At 39.4% G+C, this 11,529-nt stretch overlaps 1 long non-coding RNA gene across 2 annotated transcripts; it reads left to right on the top strand.

Annotated features, from left to right (window-relative positions):
• Window positions 1-254: 254 nt before the first annotated feature.
• Window positions 255-10,295, top strand: LOC118222906. 2 transcript variants are annotated; one of them, XR_004764354.1, is made up of 3 exons: window positions 255-330; window positions 8,946-9,170; window positions 9,382-10,295. It is a non-coding gene; the product is annotated as an uncharacterized LOC118222906 (long non-coding RNA). The 2 variants fall into 2 exon arrangements; XR_004764353.1 differs by having other exon boundaries at window positions 8,946-9,076; window positions 9,382-10,292.
• Window positions 10,296-11,529: the final 1,234 nt, after the last annotated feature.

Raw genomic sequence — 11,529 nt, 5'->3', positions numbered from 1 at the left:
GCTGGGATAGGCTCCTTTTCTTGTCCAACTGTGTAGTCTGTGTCATTAGGTCATGTGTGGCACCCTGTATATGTTCAGGAAGCAGAGTGACGTCTGTTGTTAGTTTTGATAATATTATGTCTAGCCATCATCTTTTGTCTCTGTTAGCTAGTACGATACCAGCTGGCGCCAGTAGATGGCAGTAGCCGCCATCTAGTGTGAGATTCGCAGTCACAGTAGGTCTTGCTCAGAGAGACTCAAAGTGTAATCTTTGTCTTGCTTGGTAGCATGGTTTGCTGGAACGCTAGGAAGCTAAGCGAGTTGAAAGCAAGTGCTTACGTACATGGTCAGGTAAAAGCGTTTATGTTTTGTTTGCCGTTAAGACCGTATATTGTACGAATTTTTAAATAGTTTTCAGCAGTTTTAGTATGTGTACAAATTTTTGTTGACTGCTTTACATGCTTAACACGAGAATATTCTAAAATAATCTTGGAAAAACCTGTTAGTAACTAGTAACTATAGCTAGCTTGTGTGCTAACCTCAGGCTATTGTTCACGGTTAGTTAGCCAAGTTCCAGTGGGTTTGTGACTAACTGTTCTAGTGCTTATTTGTGCTTTGTAAAAACGGTACTTAATTATTTCTAATTAGATAAATCACACTGTTAAAGCAAAAGAGTGGGATACAGAACAGTAGTGAGTTGAAAGCGAGTGCCTGCGTACATGGTCGGCTAAAAGCTTTTAAGTTTTGTTTGCAGTGAAAAGGAACTGCTTCTTTTCATTAAAATATGTGGCACTGTAAAACGTGTCATCATTCTGCGAGTGCAACAGATGCACAAGAAAGATAACAAAAGGTTAATTTCAGATGTGGCTTTTGCATTTGGAGTCTCTAATCTCTCAGTGAGTGCCTAAGAATAATGGCTGTAGAGCAGGTCAACATAAGGTCTTCTTTTGAATTCACAGTCCGCTAGTTACGGTAAGTTTGCTTAGAAATTTGGACAACAATCCTTAAGTAGCTTGTGCTGGCAGAGTCCTGGACTAGAGAGAGTTGTTGCTACACGGTGAGCTATGATCGTTCTGTCTACTGAAATTCCACCATTCCTGGGTGATGGTACATGCAATTGTTAGCCCAGAGACTATAGACCTATCCACACACTGAAACAGTGCTTTAGCATGATCGCCGACACTACAACCCCAAAAGGATTTTGTAAATTATTATTTTGTCCGTACAAAAATGTCTTATTTGTGATCAGTTCAGTATGGATTGTGCATTAGGAGGTAGAGCAATATTTTTGAGTCCCCTCCAGATTATGTTGTTCAGCTGTTTCACTGGAGGGTATCTTTCACTACACTCTGCAATTAGCTAAGCTTGTGGCTTCGAAAATTAATTTTCAGGTTCAGCAGAACATGTTCACGTTGGGGTAATTGAGTCGAAGGCATGTAGACAGCGAGAAATTCAAGAGAACTTGCGTGCAGGGACTACCCTGCTGTCCCCGTGCAAAAGCTGACCGTTGGGTGCATTACGGCAGTAGCCCAACAAAAACAGCACTGCTGGCATCATGCAACATTAATGCCTCCAACCTTTAAATGTTTTATCAAAAGGCAGCTCTGACAGCTGCCACGTTTACATGACACAAATTCCTACAGAGGAAGATGTAGAAAGAGTGTCCATAAAAAGCTTTTTACAGCTCTATCTCTCTATATATATATGTGTGTGTGTGTGTGTGTGTGTGTGTGTGTGTGTGTGTGTGTGTGTGTGTGTGTGTGTGGGGGTGACAAATTAAAGGAAAAACCTGAATAAATCAGTGTGGAGAAACAACTAATGCAGATGCTTCTATACAGGTGTACTGCATGAATTCTACAGTAAACATCCTATCTTGCTCTGTGGCATGGATAAAAATGCTGAGCAGGCCAACCATTTCAGTTGACCTTGATTTTGGATCAAGATGGCAAGATGAAAATATCCAAGTGACTTTGAAAGTGGGTTCATTATTGGGGCACGAATCGCAGGAGCTTCAGACATAAAATTCAGGCAACTCTTCCTCAGGTGACAGAGAATGTCAATGCAGGGCGTGATCAGACTGTGTCAGCAAGAACAGTCTGTCGACATCCTATGATTTCTATCCTGATGGGAGTGGTCTCTTCCAGGATGACAGTATCCCCAACCACAGGCCACGAGGGTTCACTGAATGGTTTGATGAGTATGCAAATGATGTGAATCATATGCTATGGCCTTCGCGGTCACCAGATCTCAACCCAATTGAACACCTATGGGAGATTTTGGACCAACATGTCAGACAGCGCTCTCCACCAACATCATCAAAACCTCAAATGAGGGGATATCTTTTGGAAGAATGGTGTTCCATGTCTCCAGTAGAGTTTCTGGGACTTGTGGAATCTAAGTCAAGGTGCATTGAAGTTCTTCTGGCAGTTTGTGGTGGCCCAACACCTTACTAAGACACTTTATGTTGGTTTTCCCTTTAATTTGTCCCCTGTCTGTACATATATATGTGTGTCTGTGTGTGTGTGCATCAAATATACAAAATAAAAATGAAGATAATTCGATGAATAAAACTACACACACATATATGCATTTATACAGTATATATGTGTGTATGTGTTTTCTGTATTTCATTAAACTATTGAATTCAAGGTAGAGAGGCTTCACTGTGTCAAACAGTAATCAGTATGTGCAGAGTGAACTGTGATAACCGAGGAATATTATCTTGAATAATTTAAAAGGATATGCTCTCTAAATGACATCCACCCCTCCATCATCCCGCTCCCCCGCAAACACACCCAAGTCTCCCCCTAACACCCCTCCCCCCGCACCTCCCTCACCCCCCAGATTACCCTAGGTGGTCAATCTTCCTCAAAGTTTGCGCGACAGGAATTCAGCAATGCTCACCTCCCTCTAGGGCCCCATGCAGGCACTGAAAGCAGCAGCTGCTGCATTGTACTCTTTTTTTTTTTTTTTTTTTTTCCGATCCACTGCAAAGAGCCTTCATTTCCTGCAGCACAGAGACCCGAAGCTACAGGCTCTTTGAGATCTGTGGTCGTCCACCTCATCCAAGCACAAAATAATATGTGGGTTTAAGTAAGCAACAGCTGGAAATATAGCCATTTGCTCTCTGTTCTTCTCTGGGTCTTTCTAATCTGGGATCTGTTTGCTCTGGAGCTCAATTAGACTATAAAGAGAGGGCTGTGATTAGCTCCATAGGCAATGGAAATGGGGGGGGGGGGGGCATTCCACTAGGCCTAATTAGTTTACTGAGACAGAGACCTGAAATCAAGAGCAGCACCTTTGCAGCAGGGGAGTACTGTGCCATAACCCCCTTGATTATCTTTGTGACATTCTCAGACTCACATATTGTATATGGTGAACAGGTGTGCTTTATTTGAAGCTATGTTTGGCCCTTTCCACTTGCACTTAAAGGTTAATTCTCACAGGAGAAGATAAATGTCTATCTTCCGGACCCAGGATGGAAATGATTACATTAAGTAATGAATTTCCCTCTGTATCTCTGTATTGCTGTTTTTAGCAATGCATTGTTCTATTTGGTTAATTCCGATCTTGAGATAATGCTTATGTTTTTCAGAAATAGCACAAAGAAACCAGTTTTTTGCTTGGCATTTTGTACTACTATTCAGTGTTGCTTATTTGTAAGATTGCAGTGCACTCTGTAGCAATGAACCACATTTTCACAGTTTGCCATTAATACACACATCTGTGGAATTTTCAAAGCATATTGTAGTTAATACTAGTTGCGTGAATTCAACAATGTGAGGAAATATTGTCCCCAGATGACAGACTAGAGAAAACTAAGGAAAATAAGATCAGCGGGGAGTGTTTTTATGGCAAGGAGCACTTACCTAGGTATGGGCTTTTTTCAGAACTGAACACTACAGCAATCACTAATGCTGACGTTTATGTTGCCTTTGTTCTCTATGATTTTCTCCTTCATAGCATATGCATATATGTCACCGTACTTTCATCCTGGATTATGTATGAATATGACTACTGACAATTCCCACTAAACATAAGGAGCACTGCATAGTAGGCTATAATGGCTAGAGAACTGGACTTGTAACTGGTTGCAGGGGGCGGGGGATGCCAATGCACTTTACTAAAAATATTCAGCTTTTTAAAATGGAGTGTGTGCATAAAAAGTAACCCGTGTAAGTCACTCTGGGTATGTGCCTCTGCTAAATGGCAAAATTAAATGTAAGAAATGATCATTGGCTGGAGTTTATATTACATTCAAGGTTTTCCTGATTCACCTCTAAATACATTTTCATTGACAGAATAGTCTCTCTCAAAGAATGCAAGTAAGTGCTTTCAGATAAAAATCAAACAATATTAGATCAATATTTAATATCTGGATTGCACTGTGACCTAAAGTTGGAAAAAAGAAAGCTTAAGAAAAAAAAAATGGTAATGTTAACTGGCCCTTCCCCTTCATGAGTACCCTGTATGGAAATACATGATATAATATAGGCATAAAGGGTATCTCCCAGGTTTTACTATACAATAAAGTCAGATTGAGAGTATATGTGAATTAAATCACTAGTGCCAGAGTACTTAGAATACACAGAAATTCTCCTGCAAGCCTTGCACGAGATGATCGCTCGAATCTCCCATTGTGTTTGTGCACTATACGCTGTGCGGCACGGTACAGTGCCATCAAACAATAAGGCCATGTTTGAGATGGGCGTGGTTACAAAGAAGCAAGCAGGGCAGTGAGGTCTTTTGGCTGAATGCTGCCCATCAGCGATGAGTCAATTATCCCATGCTGGCCCTTGAATGAAAGTGGGGGGGAGGAGTCCCTCTTGCCATGCCCTTGTCCCATGCCTGTGCATAACCACAGGGGAACCCGATTTTATCAGCATTTGTCAGGTAATTGTCCATTTAAGTCGCATCCCAATGTACTGCGGCCTGTGTTTTCCTGTATTTGTCCTTGTGACTTGGCAATGGTGGCAGTGTAGCATAAGTGTTAGGGAGAAGGGCTTGTAACTCAGAGGTTGTAGGTTTGATTCCCATGTGGGGCAGTGTTATTGTACCCTTGGGCAAGGTACTTAACCTGAATTGCTTCAGTAAATATCCGACTGAGTCAATGGATTTTATGTTAAGTAATGCTGTTTAAGTTGATGTGGATAAGAGCATCTGTTAAATGCCTAAATGTAAAGACTCAAATGTGCTTGAAAATAATGGACTCCTTGAAACCAAGGTATTTTATGTTTTCAATTTTGTACTCCACATTACAATGATACAGGTCTTTGACATTACATACAAAACTGAGATAAACAGGCAACAGATATGAACACATATTCACAATCAGAATTACATCTGCTGGCACTTTGGCCTGAAATGTGCTGTACAACAAAGGTATTATTATTATAATCCATTCTGACCTGGATTTACTGTTATTTTTAACTGAATAGTCACTCTTATGGAAGCCATATGGAATGGAATAGAACTGATTAGAATAGAATATAATAAACTTTTTCACAGGGAGGACTTCAGGATGGAAGTTTATTCATTTTCTTGCAAAGCAATCTAGCATTGGTGAGAATAAGAGAAGGAAGCGGCTGACAGATCTGTCCCTTTGCGATTTCTTCAATAACTGTCTGACACCTCCCCTCCATCCTCGCTTCCTTCTCTTCCTCATCGACCTTCTTAGGAGAGCCAGCAGGCCTGGGTCAGTCATGTTTTCAAGTCACTAAAACAGTGGCGAACGAAATTAATGGTATTGATGGGAACAAAGGCTAACGGACTTTCCCACGCGTATGTTATGGACGCGTTTCCATCACGACCATTATAAACGTAACTCGCCCCACTAGGTTAATTTGACACCCTAATATTAGGCAGCCAAAAAAACAACAATGGTCGCACTTGTACAACAGTCCATTTGCCTCTCCTTCTCATAATTGATATTATAACATATATTAATGAACAAAATTGAAAGCTAAATACAATTTAAGTTTCTAAAATTAACAGACATGTAACCAGATACCAGAACTGCATGTCGTCATCACAGCACCTGGTGGTGCTGTGATAACATATAGGCTGTTTCTGAAAGCTAGCTGTAGAGCTAGTTTACTAGCAGTGTAAATGTAAGTGAAGTTATTGCCGGTTTTTTTTTTCCCCCCCCCGTCGAATAGCTGTAAGTTAGCTATCGAGCTTGGAGGTATTTCTCCAGCTGGCTACGCCAACGTCGTCTTGGTTCAAACCTATGAATGGGCCATAAAACAGTATGATGTAGGGTTTAAATGGGAAATGGAAATTTCAGTTTGGCCGAGTGTAGAAATGATCTCTTTGCAAGAAGTGGTATTAAAATTTAAGTTACCTGTAGCCAGCACATGAACAGTTCAATCAAAGAGATTCTTTGTGCTATATATGTATGGCAAGTTTTCCATTCACTAAGACATAACTTTGCAGGTGGCATGTCTGCCATTCAAATATTTTTCCCCCTCCACCCAATAGAAAAATCATCCTTATGTACAGCTCCTATCTGTGAGTAGCAATATGTGGTCAGGTTTTCTTGGCTAGCAAAAAAAAAAAAAAAAATGATGATGCAGCAGTTTATCTTTCGTACAGAGCATAGTATTTCTCCCGTACTGAATCACAAACTGTGTAGGTCTGTGAAGTCAAAGCTAGTTCTGCAAAAAATGTGATTTTCCCAGAACACCACATTCCCTGAGGGATAGCAAGGGCATTGTAGGACTCCATGAGAGAGGGCTGGCCCCAGGGAGAGGGGACATTGTCTTGGGTGCTATGTTTATTATCAGCTGGTGACATCTGGACTTTCCAGATTGATAGCTTCTTGCAAGTGCCTCTAGGATCTTCACTGAAACCCTTCCATGTGTTCTGGGATTTTTTTTTTACATCTGACTTTAAAAATCATTCAAATGCCCTGTCTTTTACTGTTGGTCCAAACCAGCAATGCTTCATGCAGCTACCCAGTAAGAGGGGAGGAGTAGTCTTGAAGAATGACACTGGGTTAGAGTCACAGTTTAGAATCATGGGTTAATGACTTCAGTTGAGCCCTTGTGAAAAGGAAGTTTTTTGAAATGATGTGCTTGTTTCCATGTGGGTCATGGTGTCAGGTGTGTGAGAGGCAACACTGGAGAACACTCTTTAAAAAACTGGTGTATCTCATAATTCCCAGCATGACGAAATGATCAATAAAAAGTTCAACTATTGCCCTTTGCAATCAAATGTAAAAACAGCTGAACTAATATTAGAGCAGCAGTATCAATCACAAACCAATTGAAAACAGGTGATTGCATCATGCTGAATTATATTGTGCTGTAAGCATCACACTCCCAGACATACTGTAGAACAGCGATGCATTTTCATCAGACAGTACAAAGTATACTTATCAAAGTATTGGATGTGCATTTCAAATGCAATGAGTGTGAGTAAAAAAATTCAGTTTATTATTTTTTCATTTAAAATAGTTTGAAGCAGAAGAAAATCCCTGTAAGGCAAATTAAATTACCTTGAGATTTGTATATTGTGCTGAACCATTAGATTACTCATAATTCCCACTGAATTACAGCCATCAATGCACAATTAAACCCGACATCCAGTAAATAGGAAACGGTTTTAGTTGGTTATTTGCAAATCAAATCTAATGACACAAACTCCACAAGCAATTAAACGCAACAGTCTTATTTAATTGTCTGGTTCAAATAAATTAAATAATTAAGATTACAGTTGCTGATATGTTCTCTTTCAACTCCTGCAGGCAAAGAACTAAAAAAAAAAGGCCTTTCAAAGTTTTATTATTAATTGCACTTATGTCACAATAATATTGTGACCCATCCCTTGGTGTCAATTCAGTTTTCTCCCTAGTTACTTTCGGTCCTCAGCCAGTAGAGTACAAATGGTCATGGAAATAATTGTTTTTTACAATAAGACAAACACATGTGGGAGTGCAGCTGACTAATATCAACAGCCATAACACGATACTTACAATTAAGCTGAAAATCTACTGATGCCATCAGGATTTAATGGGGTTTACTCTACACAGGGTGAGTTCTAAACAAACCAGCTCTACTGTTTCGTAGAAATACGCAGTTGCTGTGGATTGCTGATGTTTAGCTGTATGAATGCAGATAAGCACCACTGACTAAATATAGTTTTACTAAAATTAATTTTACCATCTTTTGGACTGTGCCTAATTGCTATGTTTTATTTATACAGAGGTTTGGCTGCTAATACATCATGTAGTCTGCTGTGCTTTAATTTGGAGCAGTAGCAATAAACACAAGCTGCATAATAAGATCAGTATGATCGACTGGCCTTTACCCCACAGTCCTAGACTTTAGTTAGATTAAAATCTCCCAAAATTCTACTTTTCTTGAGAATAGCTATTGCATTCAATTCAATATTTTTATATCATCCATTTGTTTCAATTGATACACATATGTTTAATTTTGGGTTGTTTTGTTTTTCATATCTGTGGGTTGAAATATTTGCTGATGATCTGTAGAGCATTCTCCATATACATGTGCATATACATGTATATAATGTTATATAGACTATGATAAACATATGTTTACCAACATTTTTGCTGAGTAACTGTATTGCAGACAATCCAGTTAAATATCTACAAAATATATATATAACAGCTGTGCCCCAAATGGAGAATGCACCTGTATTTTAAAAAGACACTTTTGAGTCAACAGAAATATGCAGTTCAATTTTAACTGCCTGCTAACAGCTAAGCAGATACGAATACTGTATTTTTACATGAATTGACGGTTTGTACTGATACAAACAATGTCCTACTATGTAATGGAAGAACGGATTTCTGTACACATTTTTTTTCTTCTTGCAACAGCATTGGAGAAAGAACACTACGTTTGGTTGTGACAGTTTCTACATAGCACAAATATGTGCCAAAAAATGTATTCAGTCAAAACTGCTTGGCAATTCATCCATTTATTTTTATTTTTTTGCAGAGAAGCCCTAAGGAGAAGAGTAACTATGGCAATGACACCCTACAGAGCCCATGGCTGCAGTATCTTTGGACAAAAACAACATCAAAGCCAGAACAAAATGACACTTTGCCTTAAGGCCGATAGCCATTATGGTGAAAAGCATTTATCCGCCATTAGTGTCTGGCAGGTCTCCTTTCAGCCTAAAACCACCCTTATTAAAATACAGACCTCTTTCTGCACCCAAATGTGTGTTCAGATTTCCCTTCCCAAAAAACTGTTGTTCATATGTTATGTGTGAGCGTGCGTGTGTGTCTGCGTGCGTGTGTGTGTGTGTGTGTACATACATGTGCACCCACATGCACCTGCGAGAGAGCCTGAATAAAGAAAGCAGACTGAATAAAGAGAGGAGCCCCATGGCCTGTTTATTAATACGCACTGCGTTGCTGCTTTCTTGCAGGCACGTTTGACCTCCCGGGCTTGACAAGAGGGTGGTTCTGATTCCCCCCTTCCCGTTCCTCTGGGCACAGGTTGGTTACAGTGATGACAAATCCACACAGAGGATCAATGCCATTGCCCCAGTCTCTCTCCCAGGGGACAGAATGACATAAAAGGAGGTTTGAGTGTGTTGGTGTAACAGCTGACCCCTGTGATAGGGAACCCCTACTGCGGCTGATGGAGCAAGACATCTGGGTCAGTTCCTGATGGACCGGGGATATTGGCCTGCCTGGCTTCGTCATTCATGTTTGACAGGTCACAGACAAGACCGCGTTACTCTGGAGGCCTACACAGGAAATCTGATCGCAATGCTGCTTTTACACACACTGAAAAAAATCCTTCATTGGATAAACTTATACTTTTATGACTATATCTTACAGGTATTCTCAATTGAAAAAAATTTGGTTAATTCAAATGAATACATGAATAATCGTGATATTCAATGCATAGAGACCATTAAATGTTCTGTTCAGAGGGGCCCCTACTGTCATTGTCTTTCAGTAAACTCTAAAAACTTAAACCCTGATTTACTCAATTGTATTGCTGTAACATTGAGTCAATTTTAGCTTTGAAATCATGTAACATATCCATTAAAAATGGAGTGAATGTAACTGATAACTTGAGGTAGTTTTGATTAATAAAAAGTAGTACCATGAAAAATAAAATTGAAGCTATCACTGAAATCCTGTGTAGGTACTATAGAAAACCATAGTGCATCCAAATGAGTATGGTCTGGTCTGTTTTGAATAAACCCAATTCATTGCCATATCCCTTCAAAGTCCATATGCCTATGAGAACATTATTATTAAGCACAATGCAAGGGGGTCCTTCCCACATGTGGCAAATGAATTCACCCTTACCTGAATAACTACCAACACTGAAGCTATTGATGAGCACACTTTATGACTGTAATACTTCAACATGTTCAGCAACTGTAACAAGATTTATTTTGCAATATAACTGAATCTTGCGACACCGCATAGAACTCTGCGAAAGTGGGAGCGCTAACTCTAGAACAGCGGCGGACATCTACTTAAGTTCTTCTTCAGGTCAAATAATTGTGATTTGGAATTACTAATAATTTAAAGTTCTTAAATCAAATAGAGGGCCTTTACCTGGTCTATTCTGATTAAAGTAAATTCCAAAAATTGTTTAAGGATATTTAAGCAGTGCGATTTTTTGGTCAAATCATTGTAGACAATTGACTTGCTGGAATCAAGTATGACCAACTCAAATAATCCCACAGTGATATTCATTTTATAGTGATTTTATGGAGACTAACTTTTTTTTATTTATTATATACATATTTACAAGGCCACTGAATTGTATTTTACTGTGTACCAGGTCAAGTATTGTGGTTGAAACTCGCTGATTTCCAGAATCAATAGCTGGCGTATTTCCCATTTGCAATGCAATTAAAAACTTAATTTTAGGAGAGCTACACTCAGAGATAAATGATGCGGTAATCTTTCAACTTGTTCTGCTATTTGGCTGAAATCCCTATAGTTTACCACTGGATGTAGCTTACAGTCCTTTCCTAAAACCTACAAAAAACGATAAAGGTACGATGAAACAACCAATACCTTCGGAGGAAATGGTAGACTGCAATACGTACAAATAATTGTATGAGACGTATGCAGAATACCTAGTGCCGTAGATTACCAGGCAAGAGTGCAGTACATAAACTATTTTCAGTACATTGGACAGCTCCCACGAACAGAAAGAATGGAACAAATAACCGCAATCGGCCGATTATACACAATCGTTATTGGTATAAAGTAAAAGTTCCAACTCAACTGTGCCGATTGCACCATTTAGGGAATTAAACGTAGGCCTGTGCTTTAGGGGTGAACATCATTTCAAAATTGCACAAGGCGCTTGTTAGCAATGAATGAAGGCATCCGTTCACATGCCCTTCGTTTAGGCTATTTGTTTGCTAAAACAATTGCATAATCGTACACATCCATATTAGAATTAATATCGCAAATGTCACTCATATGTTTGCCTGATTCGTTTTCTTGGGATGTGGTTACATTACAAAGAGTTTATCTTCGGCATCGTGGTATGCTAGCTACTACAACACATTTTCAAAAATAAGCGTATCCTTTCT

This window comes from Anguilla anguilla, chromosome 3 (genome assembly GCF_013347855.1).
Source record: "Anguilla anguilla isolate fAngAng1 chromosome 3, fAngAng1.pri, whole genome shotgun sequence".
NCBI lineage: Eukaryota > Metazoa > Chordata > Actinopteri > Anguilliformes > Anguillidae > Anguilla > Anguilla anguilla.
The sequence above is the reverse complement of the archived record's forward strand: the minus strand, read 5'-3'. Positions and strand labels throughout refer to the sequence as shown.